Raw genomic sequence first — 23,722 nt, 5'->3', positions numbered from 1 at the left:
CTGCCAGTCTCACACTAGCAGACATGTGGGTTTGGAAGAGATTTTCCCTTTGCCCTTAGGAGTTCTTGGGTGAACGTGTTTGACAGTCACTGTGTGGTACACTTACTCTCTATTGTGTACAATCAAACCATTGCTGATAAGGTGAGAGTTTTTATCCTTGGTAAAAATGTGTGAAGGTCATAGACCATTTGAATAGAACTTTGGGTCCACGTGGTTCCTCAGATCAACTCAGACCAAACCCAAAGACCAGATATGAATCATTGACAGATAGGTAGGTAGATTAAAGTTTGAAATAGTTAAAAAAAAAAAAAGAAAAGATTGCCATATATAGTTACACTGCAACTTCTTCCCTGTTAAATAAAATAAAATTTATAAACTGCGTCTGATAGTGCCTGGACCACAGAATGCACTATGAAAGTGTTTGTAATCATGTTATTGTTCTTTGTTAAAGAGTGAAGATTCAGAGCTCTCATCTTAGCTGAAACTCTTTTGGAATAATAGATCCCTTCTGATTTCTATGCAATTTATTACCATTTCTAACCATACACACACAGACACACAGACACACACACACACACACACACACACACACACACAAAATCCCTTTTAAGTATAAAACATAACTCATTAAAAATCTTTAGATAAAATACATTATAAAAAATTTTAATGAATATAAGCAGGGTCTTTGAATAGTACCCTGTTTCCCTGAAAATAAGACCTAGCCAGACAATCAGCTCTAATGTGTCTATTGGAGTAAAAATTAATATAAGACCTGGTATTATATTATGTTTATTATATTATATTATATTATATTATATTATATTATATTATATTATATTATATTATAGACCCAGTCTTATAGTATAGTAAAATAAGACCGGGTCTTATGTTAATTTTTGCTCCAAAAGATGCATTAGAGCTGATTGTCCAGCTAGGTCTTATTTTCGGGGAAATACAGTATATGGCTGGAAGAAATAAAGGCCGGGGAAATACGGCCTTTTTGTAAACGGTTATTCTATAAGCATACTCTATTAGGTTGGTGCAAAAGTAGTTGTGGTTTTTGCAATTATTTTTAACTTTTTAAACTGCAATTACTTTTGCTCCATCCTAATACTTAAAGGATTCAATAGCAGATGCTGTTGGTTTTCACTGCTTGGCAATCATTCTCCTTTCTTCTGATAATAGCACCCCAATTTCCTACTGGGTTACTACATCACTTCTCCTGTGTGCATTCTTTGGGACTGCAGAGAATGCCATCTCCCCCTTTTCTAACGAGTGCTGAGCGGGGGAACCAGGTCATTCAAACTTCCTCTGGGACTTTGAAACTTGAGTGGAAGAGCCAGGAGGGGAAAAGGTGTGGGCTGATTAATCATTGAGAGATTCTCTGAGAAGAAAATTTTGTAAATTCTGCTACTTGGGTCCAAGTTGCTACTCGGGATCCTGTATTCCTGGGCTGGGTTCTTCGGGTATTCCCTCAGTTCCAAGAGCCATTCTGTAAACTTGCAATAATTTCCTTTTTTTTTTTTTACAGTAGTTATAATTGATTTTATTTCTTGAAACAAATAACCCCCAAACCCTAATTAAGCAAAAAATAATAATAATAAGAAAACCTGATTATTTCCCCTCCTCCTTTTTTTTCTTCTTACAGGATATGAAGTATATAACTTGAATCTTTCAAAATATGTCCATAATTATCTGGATTAAAATAAACTATCTGTACATTCTCAAAACAATAAACAAATCTTTTCACTTTATGTTAAGCCATAGACTCCACCCAGAGTTTAGGTATTTGATGGTACGTGGCATCTAACTGAACTATCAGTGACCTCTTTAGGCAAGTTCAGTGACCAGTGTGTCCCCCATATAATCATTATGGTGTTTAGTGCCATGATATTAGCATAGGATTCTGCAAAAGTCTCCTGAACATTGTAATTTAAATTGCCTGATTTTATTTATTTATTTTTATTGTTTTGTTTTTACTTTTCCCTATGACTTTTATGCTAAGATCCTTTAAAAGAATAAAAATGTAAGCCTTATAATTTCTATACTATGTACCTAACTGTATCTCGCCTCAAAGTACTAAAAAAATGTATATATTCATCACTTCACTTTCAAAGATTCCCTTGATACCGCGCATTCCACTGAAGCTTTCTCCTGGGCATTCCTGCTCTGAGTTCCCACAATTCTCCCATTAGATCTCGAGCCAAATACCTCCTGCCTTTGGGAGAGATGCCATTTCGTTTTTGGCAAGAAGTCACTGGTTGATGTCTGGAGTGCTATCAAATTTGTGTTTGTGAACTTTTCTCAAAGACCTTTGGATATAATCTCTCGTATTTCCAGGGGTTAAAGCCTCTGTTTCACTTCCTCCAAACACTGGAGAAGCTGATACCAAAATATGCCAGTTTTAATCACCAAAACTTTAGTCCTTTTTCTGAATATTCCTCAGAACATACCCTGGCACACACTAGAATGAGAATGCCCTGACTTATTTCTGCAACGGTTTTATCTTTAGGGATGTTACCACTAAAATGCTCAAAAATGTTTCTCTTTTTTTGCTTGCATTTTGTCTCAGACAGTGGTTGTGTTTGGTATGCACGCTGCCAATTGCCGCTTTTCCTGTACTACAAACTCCTTTATCTTGAACACTTTCTACGTTCACGCTCTTTGAAATTTTCTTTTCAATCTTTTTTAAGTTTGATCTTTAATCTCTTTTCTCTCTCTGCTCATAATCACTAGTTCTTAATCGCTGTCTTTATTCATATCAGAAGCTCTATTTGCAGGCTTCAACGGAGGCTAGAACCATCAGATCTGACACTAAGCCCAAGTGTAACTTGGCCCGCGTGCCACCTGACTATAGGGAGTACCACAGACAGGGCCCAGAGGGCGCTTTTCTGGCGTTTTCCCAGAACATGCTTTCTGGCTTCCCTGGAGGCCAATAGTCTTTCATAATTTGGCTGTCAGTACCAGAGCTTTCTACGACTGTTGTCAGGTTTCAGTGCACAGTAGACAGCCGATGAAAGTCAAGGTAGCCTTTTAAAAACAATTTCTCATTTTTGCAAGATATATTACTATGTGTTCCTGACTCTGAAGAAGAGACTTCCTTTCACATAAAAATAGAGCAATTAACTCAGTGGCTTCTCCTTGGTATCTCCCTGTCCTTCAAATCCACACCCAACCCAGCAACAAATCCTGACAATTTTTCCTCCTAAATATTCCTTAGATTAGTTGACTTCTCTCCATTTCCCTAGGTCAGACATCTAGCATCTCTTGTATACATTGCTACATTGTTTTTTAGTGGTCCACCTGGCACCCACTTTTGATCCTTTCAATTCATTCATAATGCAGTAGACCAGGGCTTCTCAAAAGTGTGGTCCCCAGACTGGCAGCCCAGCCTCAAGATAACCTGGGATCTTGTTAGAAATGCACATTCTCCTGCCCAACCCCAGACACATGGAATCAGAAACTCTGGGTTGAGGCAATGTAGTTTAGAAAGTCCTCCAAGTGATTCTCATATACACTCAAGTTCAAGAATCCCTGCAGTAGAGTGACCTTTTCAAATCGCACATCACCTATTACTCTTTTTTTAAGGCCCTTCCCTGAATTCTAACTGGTTTTAAGATAAAGGAAAAAAGTCTTAAAGTGGCTTAAACCACCCTGGATAAGGGGGACCCTGCCTCTGTCCCCAACCTGAGTGCATGCCAAGCTCCCTTTCGCATTCCCTGCATTGCCAAGCTTGGCCCTTTTGCATGGGTTCCCGCACCAGGTTTTCCCTCCACCTGGAAGTTTCCTTCCTTTCTTTGTTAGTTTGCTCCTTCTCACTTGTCAGCTCTTGTCTCCACTGGTAGTTGCTTATGGAGGGATTTCTAACAACCCTTCAATACTTCCCCCACACACACACACTAAATCAAAGGCCCCTAGTATATGTCTCAAAGTACTATGTGTTACTTTTGCACAGCACTTACCACAGTAGCAAATTTACCTCTATATGTCTGAGTATCTGACTGATGTTGTTGCCTCTGTTTGATTGTAACTAGGCTCACAAGGTAGACATTTGGGTATTTTTCCTCAGGATTTAATCCCTAGTGCCTACTCAGGCTTGGCATATACTTGCTCTTAACAAAAACTTTTTCGAGTGACCAAATAGCTAATAATTATTGAGTATTTGCAGTATTCCAGGCACCAGGTTAACCTTTTACATAGATTTTATCATTTAATCTTTGGAAAAAATATTTTGTTCATTTAATAAATAAGTATGTATCACTTTCCATGTGCCAAGCACTTAACAAATATTCTATGCACTTAACAAATATTCATTCCTTTAGCTCCCATAATGACCAAATGAAATATACACAACAATTATATGCATGTTTACAGATGAGGAAGCTGATGTGCATCTATTTGTCTCATGTCACACAGTAATTGGTCAGGCAAGATGTAGACACTAGCAGCTTGACTCCAAAATGCGTTCCTTTAAAAACACATGCTGAGAATTGAGATTCCAGCTTACAATTGCAAAGAAGTCTATGAATTATAGGAATGAAAATTTCTTTTATGTCACATATTACTCTGGAGCCATTTTTCATTAGAACAAACTAAATTCATCAATACTTCCTTCCTGCTCTTATTCTGGAAACCAGTGGATGGAAACAGTGAGTCCATAATACTGCAAGTTTCAGATAATTTTCCTCCTGACCTCAGGAGTATATAGAGAGATGGATCAGCACAAAGAAGAGTCTAACTTTGTTTTATTATTAGGGTGTTTATAAAGGATTTAAGGAATAGCAGCAATTATTGACATATTTGAAATTGCTAACCCAAGGCCTCTCTGATAGCTGTGTTCCTGCTAGCCACACTCACTTTCAGATGAATTCCTTATGTGCTGCTTTGTTGAGTCAGCTTTAAAAATTAACTAACTTGGAAGAGTTAGCCTAAAAACAATAAAGGTAGAAAAAAGGACTACATTACATGAAAACTCAGCTATATCGCAGAGTATGTCCAAATAAGGTAATCAGTTCATATTTTTCAAAGACTTAAAAGTATTTATTTTAACCTTTACTTAAAATAGAATAAAGAATCCCCTTTCTATAAATTGTATATTCCAAATTCCTTGTCATATGCTTTTAATGACCACATTATGATAGAGTGAATTTCTCTTCTTCAAGCTGTCCCTCAGTTGTTTCCGTGAAAGATGGTGGCAGTTTCATATGGACCCCAGACCCACCTGACAGCAGCAGTCCTCATCCACTCTGTTTGTCTTTTTCATCCTTTGGCTACCACTCATCTGAGAATCCTTTTGCTGCAGCCCCACTTCTCCTCCTAGCCATTGAATGTGTTGGCCTAGAACCTCAAATCCAGCTGTGCCTTGATCTCTAACCTGCTGGGTGCCAGAGTTTCTGGGATCACATTGCAGATGGAAACTTGGTTATTTGAGTCAAACTTTGTTACTCCAGAAGCTTTGAATATACCAAGACACTCACAGCATCTCTCCCAGAATATGTCCCTTCATTTCTGGTCCTCTATTTGCTAACAGTAGAGGGCTTTAATCCAGTTTACAAGGCAAGGGGGTAAATCCATGGGAAACAAACTGCTCTATGTTCCTTGGCTCTCTCCTATACATTTTCCTCAGCATAAAATTCTTGTTCTTCCAGTTACAAAGACAAAAATAAAAACAGAAACAAAACACCATCATGCATAGCAAAGGATATTAACAGATACTAAGAGGAAGGATGCAGGAATAAAAGAAAGAATATCTATCTATACAGGTAAACCCTGTATTATATGGATATCGCCTTGACAACAGTTCCTGGATGAGACCAAATTTTGAAGGCTGATCATCTTTGGAACTCATGTGAAACTAATTAGCAGCAGCTATTAGTTAAATAAAAATGCATCACTATAGTTAATGAGGAGCTTCTGAAACTTTAAGTTAAATCTACAATAAGAGAATAGGCCAGTCAGAACTAAAATAGACAGGATGAGCCACAAAGAAGTCAACAGCCTAAGAGACAATATGATAAAAGTGTGACTAAAGAGATTGTAGGAAAGAAGCAAGTTTAATCAACTTGCACATGAATAATCTTAAAATGAACTGATTGATTAACATATTTAACAAAAGATGATATTAGAACAAACGTGGAAAGGGGGAACTCAGAAGAAAAAAATCTAAGAGTGAGGAACCCTTAATCTTAGAGATACAAATATTCCACCCATGGAGGGAACGGCTTCTATTGTGTTATGTACTTAATTTGGCCCCATTGGCATCTTTCTTTGCAGCCTGAATGATCCATTCTCAAGGACCATTTAACTTTCTTATTTTGATTTCATTCCTAATAAATAATCTTTTGAATATTTAGTTTATTGAGTAGTTGAATATTGAAAACAAAGCACCATATTTTGTAAATGATAGATAAAATAGAGGCCATGAAAAAGAGACTAAAACAAAAGAGAACACACTTGGTACCTCCCCTCTCTGCACAGCGGAAAAGATAACTGTCCTTCCCATTGAAGGCTTATTCCTCCACATAATTCTGGAGTAAGTAGCAAAGTGACCTTATTCCATTTATTCTCCCTTGTATTTCCTACATTTTTAATTGTGATATCTCTAGTTGTTGTTTTCCATTACAATTTAAATATAATCACAGTTCCTTTATCTTCTGTTCAAGTACCTCCACCCTCCCAAACACTGCTCCTACAATACATCTCTACAAATAGCCACATCATCCATACACCTGCCTAAGCCCACCATTGGAAATCATTATTTATTTTCTCTACTCTCTTAACTTGACATCGAGCCAATTACTACATTTAATAATTGTAATACTATAGTTTTTATGAAACCCCACTCTCTTTTTCCTTCTATTGTCACTTCATTGTTTAGGCCTGCATTACTTATTTCCTGGATTCTTGTAATGAACTATTATCACTGATATTGTCCTTGCTTTCCTCCAATTCATAATAAACACTGACTTGAATGTTTTCCTTTTTTTTTTTTTTTCTCATTTTTTTTCTTTTTCCAAAACATGTTATTGTAAAAGTACTATTGGAGAGGAAGGAGTTAAAGCAGCTAACCTGTGATCTTTCCCGATTATCGATTATCGGAGATGCTTCTGGGAAGTGGGAGGGCAGAAAGCAGGTGACCTGATCTAATGTCCTTGTAAACATGATAATTTGATTCCCAGATTAACAAACATAATATTTTCTAAAAGGGATTATTCTTAGCTCTGAAACACTTTGAGGCAGATATTCTTGGTTTGGAATTGCTAATTGTAAACAAACCTAAACTTGGATTGATTTACAAGGCATAACTCCCTAGAGACTGTTGCACATATAACTACACATTTTATAACTTAAATGCTCCCCACTCTGTGCGCTGACATCAGGACGTTCTATAATTTTGGACCAGAGACTATGTGTAATGCAAAAGGAGGACGTATGGAACCTCTTAGGATGTTTCACAGTGCTCCCTGACTCTTGACAGATTGCAACCTTAAAATATTGGTTTGATACTAGCCCAATCTCTGATGAAAATGAGTCTTATATGACAATCCAATTCTTTGTGGTATCTTAACATTTACTGTATACAATTCTGAAAATACACAAACCTGAGGAATGAAAGCAGCTTATAATACAACTCACAGAAATAATATTTTGTGTTTTTTCTAGTCTTTATTGAATAGATCTATTTAGTTATCTTAACTATTTACCTACCTTGTTTCAATACCAACAGTGTATGCCATTTTTTAAACAATAGTGCGAATCAATAGATTTTTTCTTTTGCTTTTTATTTTTCAAACTTAAAGTTGTGCGCATTTGCTCATGTCACCAAACCAAACAAAACAAAACAAAAACTTGATTTTTAATGGTAGGATAACCTTTAACTATATGAATGTATCATAATTTATTCACCATTCATTGACTGTTGGTCATAAAGATTAGTTTTACTTTTTTTCTAATATAAATGTACCACAATATGCAATTTATGCAATGAATCTATAACTGGATTCTGATTATCTCCTTAGGATTGATTATCTCCTTAGGATTGATGTAGAAAAAGGGGAAAATTAGATGAAAGAGTATGAACAGTTTCAAGGCTATATATCCTTAATGAAGATGTATGAACTCCTACCTTTCCTTAAAAAAGAAAAGAACTCTTATTAGAATCTAGAAAAAAATGAATATATCTTTTAAAGTATATGTGCTTCTTTTGAGTTTCACAAAAAAATTATAATGTGTTAAGTTTTTGCTTTATTCACTTTTCTTCAGTAACAAGTGAAGTAAGCTTTTATTTGTTGGCTATTCATAATTATTTATCAGTGGATTGCCCAGTTGTTTATTTTTGAAATCACTTTACTGTTTAATTTGCTAACCTGAAGGAACTTTTTATCAGTTATACCTATCAATTATAATATCTCTTTAATTTCATATTTATTTCAAAGGTTTTTTTAAGTTGTCTTTCGATTTTGTTTTGTCATTTAGGGTATACAAAAGTTATTACATTTTATGTAGTTAAGTATACAAGTATATCTTTCTCCCCATTGCTTCCCTTTGTGTTTATACTTAGAAAGCATTTCATAACTACAGATGAGTCAAATCAGTATGCTATTCAAGGTTTTAATTGTAACTCGTTTTATATTAGACTTTCCAGTTCTTTGGAATTGTTTTCATGCTTCATATAGAGTAAGAAACAATTTAATATATTTTTCAAATGCATAGCCAATTCTTCCCAGCATCATTTATTGAATAATCTTTCTTTTGCACATAGTTTTATGATGCTTTATTTATCCTACAATTTCAGGTGTATGCATGAGTTTTATTTCAAGAATGTCTATTCTGTTCCATTGATTTACCTGTTGAGTATAGTGTTGTAGCATGTTTTAAATTGTTTATATTTTCCCCCTTCACAATTTTTTTCTTCAACTGTATAAACCTGTTTATTTTTCCATATAACATTATAATGTTTGTCAAACATTTTTGTCAACTCCATCCTTAAAAAAAATCTAGTTTGTATTTTGAAGAAATATTTCATTATATCTATTAAAATTATTTGAAAAAACAATGACATATCAAAAGTATTTGTTCTTCTTAATGAGAACATATGTCATTTACTAAAATTGTTCATATTCCAGAATAAAGGTTGATGTCTTATGTATAGAATATTTAATTTTCCTGAAACATTTCATATTTTTGTTGTTTTTGTTGCTGTTGTGTAGAATATCTTTTTTCCCCTCATATATTTGATTATTTTTGAAATAGAACAAAACTAATGATTTTGCAGTTTTACATTTTATTGGGACACTACAGAATTCCTATTAACTTTAAGAATTTTCTGTTGGTTTTACTGAGCCCTTGAAATATATATACATAACCTTTGTAAATAACACATATATTTTTTCAATTTTCAGTCGGTAAAATACATTTTTCATGGCTTAGAATTTTTGGAATAATGTTAAATAATAAGAGTGGTGGTTGGCATCTTTGGCACATTTTATCTGTAAGATAGAGATACTATTCTCATGTTAAGGAAGTTGCTTTCTATTCTAACTTTAAATCAATTACTGAGTCTATTTTTTCATTTGCTTGTTTCAATGAGCTATTTGTTCTGCTAAGAGTATCCTATGATTTTTCTTATTAGGTCTTCAATGTGCTATTTCCTTATTTAAATCTTCCTCAAAGTATTGACAAAACACTGTACTTCCTACAAATTAGTGCTGCTTTTATTTAGGTATTTTTGTGTACATACCCAGAAGTGACTGTTTTTCTGTTGTTGTTGTTGTTGTTGTTGTTATGGTGTTCCCTTAATTAAGTTTTAATATTAAGACTAGGCTATCTACACAAAGGGCTACATGAAATAATACAAGCATTGCACTGTTCCTAACAAATTTTAAATGCAAAATAAGTATGAAATGTTATTAACATTTATTTTATGCAGCAGGTAGTACTACTGAGAAGATTTTGAAGCATGAGGGTTATCTTTCCTTTAGAGTTTGAAACCCATAGACTTTGATCCTCCTCCTTTTTAGTTATTTGATAAAATTTCCAGTTATTTATTAATGTATTTTATTTTTTTCCCTATTATTTGAGTTAATTTCGATCATTTGCATTTTCCTCCAATTGTCCAGGCATCAAAATTTTCAAAGATATTAACATCTCACTGCATATAGTACTTAAAAAAAATAACAGCAAAACAACAATAATAACCTCCTGATTTTCCATGGGTCTATTATTCAATTAGACTTCCCATGGGTCTAATTTTATTTATTCATGAAAGATTTAGATGCAACTTTCCCTCCTGTTGGACTGAATGCTTATGTTCTCCCAAAATTCATATGCTGCAGCTTTACCCCCCATCCAGCGTAGCTGTATTTGGAGATGAGGTCTCTACGGAAGTAATTATGCTTAAATGAGGTTATATGGGTGAGGTCCTAAACAGATGGGATTAGTATCCTTATAAGAAGAGACATCAGAGAGTTCATTCTCTTCTACCTGTACCCGCAAACCCACAAAGAAGAGATAATGTGGGCACGTAGCTAGGGAAGGTCATCTGCAATCCAAGGTGAGAGGCTTCACCAGACAGCAACCCTGCTGATACCTTATAATCTTGAACTGCCAGCCTCCAGAATTGTGAGAAAAGAAATGTCTGTTGTTTAAGTCACATAATCTGTGGTATTTTATGATGGCAGCCCTATCAGACTAATGTAATTACAAATTGAAGTGTTCTACATTTCCACACCCCGTTAGTACAAATGTCTGTCGCAGTACATACTTTATTATATTGCTCAATAAACATTTCTACGTGAATGAAACCAATACAAAACCATATCCTCCTTTCTGAATAAATGAACTTGCCATTCAATTACCTGTGTATATATGTTAATGTGGCTTATTCTGTTTAGGTTCACTGAAAAAAATCTTCTTTTGATCCTTGAAAGCAGAGAAACACATCCCAAATATCTTTCCTGTGGTGCCTGAGACTCTGGTAAGTCTTCTCCAATATCATCTACTTGTCTCTACTTGAAAAATATTTAAATGTAGTAGATAAAAACGTAACAACTCACTATGTGTTCATCTATGACTCAAACTTGTTTTTACTTTTATGCTATGTGAGACAAGTGCTAGACATTGTCTTTAAAAAACGTTAAAAGGAAGGCCAGCTACTGGCTTCTGGACTATGTAGGACACATTCTGTCACCAAGAACACCTGCCCGGGACCTAGCATGCCTCGGTTCTTATCCAGGATCTACATCTGGCTTTCTGTTAAATTTTCAGACAACATTCTCAACCTCTCTATGTCTCAGTTATTCACATGAAAAATGAGAAGAATACCTACATACTAGATTTGTCCCTGTAAAATGAATTGGTACATGTGTATTACCCAGAGCAGTCCCTGGTAAACAGCAAGCACTCAGTAATTATAAACTCTAATATCTGCTACACATACATGTGTATAGCTTAAGACATAAATTTTAAATTGCTGAATATGAAGTTGCCACATATCGTGGTAGTAATAATAAATTGTGTATTTCCGCTAAGGTGCAGGGTTATAGGAGATTTTACATGGGGTAAACTATTCACTTAACCACCAAGCAAACTGTCACCTCTCCCAAAGAAGAAAATGATTTTTACAGCATGAATGTGCACTACTTGTCATTGGCCACATTACAAAAAGCAATTTGCTTCATTTTAATTTTGATTTTGTTTCATCCTTTAGAGTAATTACTGGACAATTATTTTGTCATAAGCTGTATGCTCATTAGGCAAATCTGGCTCCGTGAGATTAAGAAACTCATTTTCTCTGATGTGCTTTGCCCCTCTTTGACCTGCAATTTCTGAAAACATATTTTTCAGGTGTTCTCTTTTGTAATAAGTGATTTTTCACTCATTTTAATTTTCTTAATTTTCATTGTTCTTGTTACTGAAATTTTATTTTTTTCTCACAGCTGGCAAACTAACTAACCCAAAGCATGTTACAAATGCTCATTAAATATTTTTAACTTCCTGTGCTTATATGACACAATGTTATAAATGGAAATTATGATGAATATAAGTGAGCTCCCTTAAAGAACTTACAAGCAAAAAAAGGAAGTGGTAATGTAAGGTACAAACACTGTTGAATAACACATACTTTAAAAGATGTTATCTTAAGAAAGACTTTCCTCTTCTGTGCTCCCATAGCTACTGTGCATCTCTCTGACATGGCACCTGCATTATAAGGAAACAGAGTTGATTTGCCTGTATTCTTCCCCTATTAAACCCTAAGCTCCATAGCAGCATGAACCGAATTCATTTTGACTTTCTATTATAGGTACCTAGAACAGTTTCTGACACATGGGAGGTGTAAATGTCTACTAATTGAGTAGATGAATGAATGAATGAATGAATGAATGTTCAAGCAAACATTCTGACCTCATTTTATTTATTTATTTTTTCCCCCAGTGTTTGGATGGAGAGGGACAAATTTTCTATGGTCATATGCAATACGGAATGACAATACCCAAGCTCCCAATATTTTGAACTTTCCAACCATAATAATGTCAATGCTTTAAAAGAGTGAGGTTTCTGCTCCTGTGGAATGAAGTAAGACTCAGATCCTTCAGAAATTCCAAAGTTAGGGGAAGTACAAAGCTTTTGTTTGTTTGTTTGTAGATGGCAACTCTGTGAATTCCAAATATAAATGAGATACTTAAGCAAAGGAATGTAGTATTTTTTCACCATGTGATTTTATGAATTGCTAACATTAGATGTTGATGTGAAGCAAACATAGATACAGTTCAAAACCCAACTCACATGCAGCAGTGAGAAGGGACGTTGATGCATTTTAACTATGTTTATTATATTAAATGACTTGCATAATGATAGCACTAGGATACCCTTAGATATGTAGTTCATATTCCTTCCATTTATATTTTAACTAAATAGTAAATCAAGAGGAATTGAGATTCATAAATAATTATTCCTAAAAATGATGGCATTATTCAAAGCCTAGAATTAGAGTTCCTTAATTAATGATTGTCAGGTGGAGGACAATGAAAATATTTGCAAGTCTTACATTGACTAAAGATGAAGAGCTTTTTGAGCATCTGTGTTGATGATAATAGAAAATAATTAAGACAATTTTTAGCTGAGACGTATCTTTATGATCATCTAATCTGACAGTCTCATTTCATAGCTTGATAGAGTTAGAAAATAGATATATAAAGTACTACCAATATCACATATATAGCGACACAATAATAATTTCAAATCATGTATTTTGGCTTCCGATCCAAGACTCTTTCCATAGTACAATATCTCTTCATTACATGAAGGAAATACATTTATGATACAAAGAATTCAAAATAAAAAAAAAATGTCGAAATCAAACTCATCAAGTGGATTAGGATTAAAATAACTTAAATGAAAACATAAATTGAAAATAGAAAAAAATCCTGTGTAGATATTGAATTGACCCAGCAGCTTATCTTGGCCTCCTGGTACACCTCCTTTTCCTTCTTCCTTTTCCTTCATGACACTGCCATTGTCCCAAACCCTGAACGCAGACAAGTCACCAACAATGAGAGTGGAGCAGAATGGCAGTGTAGGTGGATGGCAAATTTTGCTCTTAATTCTGGCACTCTTTCAGTTCTTTTAAAAATGAGAGGTCCCTTACCTCCACACTGTAAGCAAACAAATCTTATCAAGAATTGTTTCTGCTTTGGGGAAATAGGATGTGTATAGAAATATATGTATAGAAAAATGTTTTTGGTGGATATGATTCTAACAGAAGAGCCCTAGTTAAAAAATATAACTAGTGTTATTGAAACATTTTTGATGGGGCAGATCCTATGCTGAGGACTTCATTATACAATGTCCATAAGATGGAAGTAATTTTAATACTTCCCTTATAGGATTGTTTTGAGAATTAAATCCACTAATAGATAAAAGTGTTTTAGAGACTACCTGGCATGTAGACAGGGCTTAATAAATTATAGCTGTTAACTATCGTTATCTCATTTAATCCCAATGATCCTGTGCAAAGGCTGAGAGATCATTAGTTTGGTCAAATGATCAGAATTGATATTGGTGACTTTTGGGCCCAAACTCAGACCCATGCTCTTTACCACTAGTTAGCTTCCTGCATCTTTCAGGAACTGAGGTTGAATGAGAAATAGGGGTGGAGTCAGGGACTTCAGTGTATTTCCTTTTCTCTTACACAGTAGCTGGGCAAGCAATAGCATGTTCTCTCAGCTTTAATTTTTTTTTTTTTGTGTGTGTGTGTGTCTCTAAACAGGAATAGCAACACCTACCCTAGAAGGATGGTTCTGAGGAAATACAAAGTAACGTATAACAGACTAATAATTTGAAACTATGTACACATTTTCCTTTTTGAACTTTCTCAGTGCATGACCTTTATCCTAGCTGGCCTACCTAAACTATCATGGGGATGGGGTGGGTAAGTTAGGATTTATTCAAGAAGAGATAAAAAAAGAAAGGAGGATGTAAATTTTAGTTTCTGACATACTACAAGCCACAAGTTCAAATACTATTTTGAGAGAGGATATTTCAAATGCCTCTAATCTCTTTTTAATGTATCAAGATCTAAAACTGGGGAAGCTCTCTGGGCTTTGGTCTAAGTGGGGGATAACAGATTTCAAGAAATAGACAATATTAGGGGAAACAAAATCTGTAGGATTTTTTCTTTGTCCATAATACATGTTGAATTATCATATTGTAAATATAAAACACCAGGTGTTCCATCTTGCCGAATTCATACCTTTACAAGACACATGGGAGAACCTTTTATCTCATAAAATATTCATTAATTTTTTCTTTTGTTTTTATTGAGTAGACTTTAAATGAAGCAAGAACATAGTCAAGGAAACCACTATTGAACACAAAGACTTTGAGAAAAGGACATGCTCAAGTCCCACTTCCCACAAAGTAAGAGGTTAGGTCATGTGGTTGATTCATCAATTTATTCAACAAATATGATTTGTTATCAACTTCATGTTGAGCACTATTCAAATTGCTCTTGATATAGCAGGTAAAGAAGATAGACAAGTTCTCTTCTCTCATGCAGCTAACATTTTTAGTGGGGGTTGGCAGACAATAAATAAAGATAAGTAAAGATGACAATCTCAGTTAAGGTAAGTTGTTTGAAGAAAATAAAATATAGTACTACAGAGTGACTGGTGTCTACATAAATTAGATGATAGATATTTAAGGGAAGACATAAATGACAAATGGGAGCCAGCCCCTCAGTGATGTGGAGAAAAAGCAATAAAAAGGAACTAAAGAAAATTGAAAAATGACTGAACAGAAATGCTGTGTGCCTTGTGGAACTGTTCCTGTATTACTCCTTAAGAAGAGTGCTTTCCTGCCCCTGTTCACCAGTCCGAATTCAAACTCCCTTTTTCTATAAGCCCTCTCCCAAATCCATAAAAGCATCTATTTTGACTCCAAACCTTTAAATTTGTTTCCCCCTAATAATGTTTTTAATATTTTAATGATACGGGGAACTCCACACAGAATCATATATTATGTAAATGTTTGTACATGGCGTTCTTGTGTCTTCTGAGTAGACAGTTATCACTCCAAGAATAAGAACGGTGTCACTTTATTTATGTGTGTTTTGTCCTTAACAGCGATCATCCTTTTGGGCAAATGGTATTTACAAAATAAGAATTTTCAGGCTTGGTAAAGATCTACCTGGACTTGACGTTGACCCTAGTATTGTGAATTACTCATTAGATTTTCTGCCTCTAACACAGTTTTTTTAGTAAGAAAATAGGAATGCCTCTGGGGTAGTAAATAACCACAGCACCTTGCATAATAGTGACAAATGTATGTTGCATAAAAATGAAGTAGTTGAAGCTGCTCAGATTGGACACATTTACCAATGTATCCTAGAAACACAGTCCTTGGTTGAAGCACTTAAACCTGCTTCTTAGCTGCTAGTTGTCAGTTCTAAACCTTAAACTTTCAATGATGGTCCCTTTTTTCCCCCTCCCCCAGTAACAAGTTCCCTTTCTTTCTTGTCTTTACTTTTGGCAGCAATCTCTAATCAGTGGTACTATGGTTCAGAAAACCACGCTGTTCAGACTCTAATCTTCAAGAAAGGGGTCAAAAGCTTACAGGGATTGTGTACTTAATAAGCGGATCATGTCTTGGTGATGTGTTGTTTTCCAAATACAGAGATCAAATAATCACTTAAAATTGTGTTCAGACTCATGTACAATCACAAACAAGCACTTTGGCAGGAACAAAATATACATGAAGATGCATATGGTGGTAAATGGCAGCGTCTTCAAGAAAACGTCAAAGGAAATCTTTCATTCCAGTTAGCTCATACTTATGATTTGAGAAAGTATTTTCTACATTTAGAAATTGTCAAATGATAGTCAACCAAACTTTTAATGAGAAACCAATACTTTTTCTAAGTATTAGAAAAATTATTCTGCTAGGTATTTGAGGACAGGATCTCAGGATGGTGTTTCAGGTCACTTGCCTAATTTAAGGGTCAGGATGAATGGTGGGAAAAAAAAGAATGAACATTCCTTGAGGTGATAGAAGTTCTTTTATAAGGGGATTACAATTTTGCTGCATGGGCCCTCTGTAAAGCTGTTATTTAGATCTTTAACGTATTTAAGTTTTAAAATATATGTAGTTTATTTTTTCCTGGACCCAGAACCATAAGGATTATACATGAGATAAAATCTCCTTGGGATGTGGAGAATGGCAACAGAATGAGGTGTTTGGGAACCCTAAATGGAGAGTTTAAAAGAATCTAGACTGCATGAAGAGGATGGGTGTCACAGACAACTCTTGTGCCCACCTCACCTGCCATTCTGACCTTTGCTTCAGTGCAGGGACCATCTTCAGACAGCCTTCTACCAGCTGTGGAAGATGCAATCCAACAGTGCATTTCCTTTGGTCTTGTACCAACCACTTACTGCTCTGAGTCTTTTGAAACAGTGTGGGACATTCCTGGGACACTGCAAAGTATTCAAAAGTGCTAAGGAATCAGTCTGGTCCAAATGGGAGTGGGGACTGATAGAAAGATGCTTTTGTCTTTCATTTCCTGGGCAAACAGCTCTGCCATATTTTGTAGGACTCCTCAGAATGTGCCATGGGCTTGAGTGCCAGTCACCTGTTTGGTGGCCAGCTTTCTAACACATCCTGGACTAAGTGTATGTGTCTTTCGTTTTTCACTTTGTGCTCCTGTTCCTTAGAATCAGAGGCTCCACAAAATTGCTGGCAATCTAGTCTTTGTCTCAGGCTTTGCTTTCAGGACTGAAGCTGAAGTAGTCGGGATTTAGAAGAAAAAGAAGGAAAAAAAGCAGGAGGTATGAACCACATATTGTCCCCAAAACAGTAGACTGTTAATGGATTAATATCTTAAATCAAGGCTACGAGTAACTTAGAGAAAGTGAGAGAGTTTTATAAAAAACTGGTATTCTTTTTTTTGTTTTTTTAGTGTCTACTTAACTAAGAGAACAATCCCCAAATGCCCCATTCTCCATGGTTTCAAATGTGTTGTCTGAATGGAGAGCTAGACAAATAAATTTCCTTCTAATCCCAGGAGAGTAGCTCTTTGTCATTATTACATACTTTATAGACTTCCATTAACTTTCAACAGAAACCACAGGAAAACCATTATCTTCAACTTATAAGGCAATGATTCTAAGTGACAGTAATAATGTTTTCTTATTTTATTTCTATTCAAAAGTAGATATGTATGTCCGTGTGTGTTTATGTGTGCATGTGTGTGTATGAAACACAGATTGTATTCTAGTTTAACTGGTTTTAACAGGCTATCCTTTTTAAAAGAAAGCAAAGGACAGTTTAATTTTGATATAATGTAACTTATGAGACAAATGTGTTAATGTGGGTTGTTTTCAGTTTATGTTTAGTATAAATCCCCACTGTTAACATTAAATCTTATTTATAACCTATTTTAAACTTCTGCCAGAGGCAATCTTGGGTTTCTACATTTATCAGATAAAACATTTAACTTTTATGGATCACGATATCAATTGGACCTACTGTGCACATTGTAAACTACTTATACTCAATTCCCATGAAACTCAGCATTTCCATGAGATTAGGGTGGAAACTCAATTTTCATGCATTATTTAACATCATTGACTATAAATAAGAGAAAGCTTAAAATGGCAAAGTGAGTTTGAGCTTCTTGAAATGCTATTTATGCACATATATTTCCTTCTCTAATCAAAACTTTTACCCTTTTTCTTTGAAATATTATATCTGTAATTTCATTAGACATTTCAAAACACATCAGAATGCAAGCATTTTTCAGAATCTAATTTAGCTGGAACTGCAAATGAGTGCTATTTGTTTTCAGGGTTGGTTTTATTTCATTAAGTTAGAATTACTTGTTTTCTAATTACATGTGGAAATAAATAGCTTTTTCACAGGCTAATGAAAAAAATCACTCACTCAACTTTATTCCAAATGTATTTGGCTGAGAAAGAAAGTAATCTCTCACTCATCTTTATCATAAGAAATTAATTTCTCTTTCTCCACACAATAAAAAATGTTAATTTGAATTTCCCCAAATGACTCAAAATCAAATATTTTTAAAGAGCAAAGGAGAAAAATTTGGTAAACATAGCATTAAAAAAAAGATTTGAGTTATATATATATATATATATATATATATATATATATATGAATGACATCTTACTATACCAATAAAAAAGATGCAATCTTGCCATTTATGACAACATGTTTGGATCTTGAAAGTATTATGATAAGTGAAATAAGTCAGATGAAAAAGGACAAAAACCCATATGATTTCATTCATATGTGGAATATGAAACAAACAAACAAACAAAATGAATGAACTAAGAAAACAAAACAAAAACAAACTCATAGAAAAAGACAAAAGAATGGTGGTTACCAGAGGGGGAGGTCATGAGAGCAGAGCAAATTGAGTAAAAGGGGTCAAATATATGGTAATGGAAGGCAACTAGACATTTGGTGGTGAGCATGCAATAGTGTATAGATATCAAATTATAAATTTCAGGTAATTTATATAATGTTATTAACCAATGTCACCTCAATAAAAAAATGGTAGAACTGAAAGGGCCAATATTTTTTTTTTAAAGAGGTTTGAGTATGAGAAAAATTTTGTTTATGATACCTACTCATTTTAGAATAGTTCTTCAATTTTTAATCTAAAGAGAAGTATAAACTGTCTAACTTCTACAATAAGTAAAACTTCTTCCTGAGAGATAAAATTCTAATTCTAATCTTGAGAAGTAAAAATAAAACAAAACACAAGTCATAACCAAACCAAACCAGATACACACACACACACACACACACAGAGCAATAAGGAAGAAGAAACTATGAATTTCTAAGAACTATGATTTTGTTTCATTTATTTAACTTAGCTGATATTTATTGAATACTTACTATGTACTCATAACTATGCTGAGTGCTGTTTTTTTTTTTTGACCCTATTTCATTGACTCCTCAAATAACCCTAACATCCATGATAAGGACATTATTTTACTATATTTAAATGGATGTGAATTTATAATGCAACTGAAACTCTCAGCACAGCTTAGTTTGAAGTTAGAATTGACATGATCATATCTGCTACACATTCATCAAAATTCCCATAGGCTATATTAAGTTGCACATCAGCAGATCAAGTATTCACTACTTGGTGGATACTATAGTGTATGCTGTGGAGCATCACTCAGAGCCCCCTTTAGGACCTTGGCACTCATTCATTTCCCCAGTTGCTTGGCCTGTTGGCTACAATTGAGTTTCTCAATAGTTGAGCACCTCTCCCAAACTTGTTCCTAGATTCACTGTTTTGTCAAGGCGAGAGGACTAAGGCCTGTCCCTCTTTGAAGGGCCATCCCATATCCCGAGCTCCTTTTGATCATGAACCTCCTGAGGTGGTTATGTGGCAGATCCCCTTCTCCCTCTATCTAATCTTATACGTGCCTTTGGTAGACATGACCAAGAAAAGAATCAGTGAGTTTGAAGATTTGTCAACAGAAACTGAAATGTAAAGAGAAAAAAATAATGAAAATAAATAGCCAGGACAGAACATCCAAGTACTATAGGACAATCTCAAGGGGTGACATACATGTAATTAGAATACCACATGAAGAAGTAAGAGAAAATAGAGCAGAAGATATGTTTGAAATAATAATGGTCAAGAAGTTTCCAAAATTAACGACAGAAACCAAACCACAGATCTTGGAAGTTCAGTGAACACCATGTGGGATAAATACCAAAACTTTTATATCTAGGTATATCATTTTGAAACTATAGATAGTCAAAGACAGAGATAAAAATCTTGAAAGAAGCCAAAAGGGGGGGAAACAACAACAACAAAATCCTTACCTATCGAAAAAAGATAATAAGTATAGTGGACTTTTTATTAAAAACCATGCGTGCATGGAAAGAGTGGATGAGATATTTAGTATTAGAAAAAGAGAAAACTCCACCATTATAGAGTTCTAAATCCTGAGAAAATATTCTGTAAAGTGAATGAGAAATAAAGACTTTCTCAAGATAAACAAGACTAAGGGAATTCTTTGCCAGAAGACCTGCCCTCCAAGAAATGCGAATAGTGTTTTCAGGGTTAAGAAATATGATATGCTGGAAACTCATAGTTACATAAAAAAAGGAAAAGTGTCAGAGAAAGAACAAATGAAGGTAAAATAGAATCTTTTCTTTTTCTTATTCTTAAGTGAAAAGAACTGTTTAAAGTAACAATACTCATATACTAGGTGACTGTATATATGAATAAGTGAAACTGATGACAGCAGTGTCATAATGGATGGGAGGAAGGAATTGGGAATGATCTTATAAGTGATCGTCACCACCCATAATGTGATATAGTGTTATTTGAAAGTCAACTTAGATTAATTAAAAATGCAAATTGCAAACTCTAGGACAAAAATGCAAATTGCAAACTCTAATTTTTTAAAGTATAATTGATATGCTAAGAAAAGAGACAAAATGAAGTCATATAAATTGCTCAGGTAAACCCACAGAAGACAAAAAAAAAAAAAGAGAGAGAAACAAGAACAAGTGCAATGGAAACAGTAGCAAACATGGTAGCTATATCAATATCCAGCTACACCAATAATCACTTCAATGTGAATGTTCTTAATACGCCAATTATAAAAACTAAGTCTCAATAATAGGTTGCTTACAAAAATCCTATTTTAGATACAAAGGCTTGCATAGTTTAAAAGTAAAGGGATGGAGAAAAATAAGCTAAGAGTGAATAAAACAAGGCTGGAGTAGCTGTCTTAGTTTAAGACAGCATACTTCACATTTTAAAAAGTATGGATAAAGATGGACATTATGTAATGATATATTCTCCAAGATGTCAATTCTCCAAGAAGTCAGAACAATCCGTAACATATATACATCTAACAATAAAGCATCAAAATACGTGAGGCAGTAACTAGAGAGAATGGCAGGGAGAAACAGAACAATCCACATTTATAGTTGGAGACTTGAACACCTTCGGTTCAGTAATTGCTAGATCAAACAGGCAGCAAATCAGTGAGGGTATAGCACTATAAATAAAAGCCACCTGTGGTTAGTGGCTGCTATATTGCTAGTCTCTTGCTACTTAAAATGTGGTCTTGGGACCAGGAGAACCACTTTGCTTTGGAGCTTATTAGAAATCCAGAATCTCAGGCCACACTCCAGACCTAATGAATAAGGAGTTTTGTCTTTAGCAAATACACAGGTAATTTGCATGCACATTAAAGTTTGAGAAGCATTGTACCGAATCATCAGAGAAACTGAAAATTCTTCAGGATTAGACTGGGACGTCTATTACTACTTAATCTAACTGTGATTATTAGCACTGTCTACTGGTGTCATGGGTTGTATTTGGAGATAGGAAATAGTGACAACACGATAGTACTGACATCCTTGGGAAGCTTTGAAGCAATATGTGTTTACTTCTAAAGACCATCATCTTTGCAAGCTACGAAAAGTACCTTCTACCCAAAACCACCTATGGCTGTGCCAACAATAGATCGTGCACAGACTTAAATGGAGTCTTCATGCTCAAATCATAATATTCTATATGTGGTAATACCTCAGATATATGGAGTGTATCTTCTGGATAATTACACACATACAGGGTAGCATCAAAGTCAAAGAAGAGTTCACGGGGAGTGGGGAAGTAACAAAAACAACCATCGGCTTATAAAAGATTATGCATATAACCAAGAAATGTAGGAGAATGGATGGCCCAAATAATATTCACAATATGCTATTAATGGACAATTTCGCAAATAAAAGGAAAATGGGTATTTTAATGATTGGTTATGACTGAAATACTAAGCCTTTCAGTGATCCAAGAGTGCATGGAGTCATAAGATATACGGAATGGGGAAAACATGAAGAAATTATGGCCTTTGTCCTTTGCTAATAGGTAAAATTACAGGAAAAAAAGTGCAACACATACTCTGAAGAGGAGCTGGGACACGGGGAAATGTTGAAAAATTTTGCAGCAGAGCAAACTACCCTGAAAAAAATCTCAGCAACCTCAGGGAAACTGAAGAATCTTAGACTTAAACTTCTGCAGGACCTATAGGGTCTTGAAAGTATTTGGTGAAATCAGCAAGCTGAGTCCTACACTTGACTTGCCTCAGAAACAGACTACCTTCAGAAGGGGCATGCTGAAGGCAGCTCTCATGGCTGATTCCCAGGCCAGGTGCAAGTATAGGGTAGCCCCCCGACCCTGGGATGATTTATCAAGCACTCAGCCCGTTCCCCACTGCCCTGTTCTCTGCACAGGCAGCAAAGCCCAGCCAACTTTGCAACGATGCCACACGTTTCTGAAAGCTTGTATTTGCCAGGGAACAGATCAAAAGGTACCCTGAAATTTGTGTACTGTCACAATTTTTGCCAAAGACTTTGATAACCACATAATCCTGAGCCTATTCTGGTGGTTCCTGATGGCTTTCCTATTTTACATGGTATACCTGCTAAGAAACCATCGGCAAATCATGACACTACAGAATATTAGTCCTTCTTAGCTAGAACTCGTTACTAAATACAATGTCCCTGAATAGTAGAATAATACCAAATAACCTAGTCTGAAAAAAAAAAAATCTTTAAATATTCTACCCTGAACCAATTGTTAAGTTTAAGCAGAAGAAGCACTGGCTGACTTGTTTAACATGCAAATACTTCTGATGGTTTTCAAAGAGAACATTTATTGACTGAAACCTTTTCATCTTGAAGTTTTGGCATATTTTACCAGAGGTCTAGTGGATACAAGCAAATGCTTTGAAAGATAAAGACATTGTTTTCTAACTGGAAATGCCAGTTATCTGTACTCCAAGTAAAAGATTCTGTCAGTAGAATGCTCTTATTTCAATTTGGCAAGGCCATTCTTTTGCTGAATCAACTAGCGAGCTTGCCCCGAGGAAACAGTGCAAGCGCTTGTGCTATTTCACCATCTTGCTATATGACCTCATTGTTCAGACTGTGGATTGAGATACTACTGAGATACACAATTTTATTACAAAAGAGATTAAATAAGAAGTGTAACACATTTATGCAGACATATAAAAAGTTAAAACAATAATGGTACAATCTTCAGATATTGCTTGTACCTGGGATTCTGTTTAAAGTCAAATATTAAGAAAAGTTTGGAGAACCTAGGGATCTTTTTGGGTGTCAAAATAACTGTAGATTCTGTGACTAAAAATGGGCAAACTAG

The 23,722-nt window shown here is 34.9% G+C and overlaps 1 protein-coding gene and 1 long non-coding RNA gene across 7 annotated transcripts in view; one reads left to right on the top strand and one right to left on the bottom strand.

Annotated features, from left to right (window-relative positions):
* Positions 1–23,722, top strand: part of LOC141571686 (uncharacterized) — a 448,916-nt gene that overhangs the window by 161,627 nt on the left and 263,567 nt on the right. The window contains exons 4-6 of the long non-coding RNA XR_012496685.1: positions 10,893–10,975; positions 14,267–14,312; positions 14,825–14,923. This is a non-coding gene — a long non-coding RNA (uncharacterized LOC141571686). The remainder of the gene's footprint in view (positions 1–10,892; positions 10,976–14,266; positions 14,313–14,824; positions 14,924–23,722) is intronic.
* Positions 1–23,722, bottom strand: part of FUT9 (fucosyltransferase 9) — a 172,426-nt gene that overhangs the window by 21,069 nt on the left and 127,635 nt on the right. The window contains exon 3 of one of the 6 annotated variants that reach the window (XR_012496684.1): positions 12,122–12,198. The exons of the other annotated variants lie outside the window; for them this stretch is intronic. The gene's annotated coding sequence lies outside the window, so the exon portion shown is untranslated. Of the gene's footprint in view, positions 1–12,121; positions 12,199–23,722 lie in introns of those variants that run through there. 6 annotated transcript variants of the gene reach the window in all.

This window comes from Rhinolophus sinicus, linkage group LG05 (genome assembly GCF_036562045.2).
Source record: "Rhinolophus sinicus isolate RSC01 linkage group LG05, ASM3656204v1, whole genome shotgun sequence".
Classification (NCBI taxonomy): domain Eukaryota; kingdom Metazoa; phylum Chordata; class Mammalia; order Chiroptera; family Rhinolophidae; genus Rhinolophus; species Rhinolophus sinicus.
This window is presented reverse-complemented; position numbering and strand designations above follow the sequence as displayed.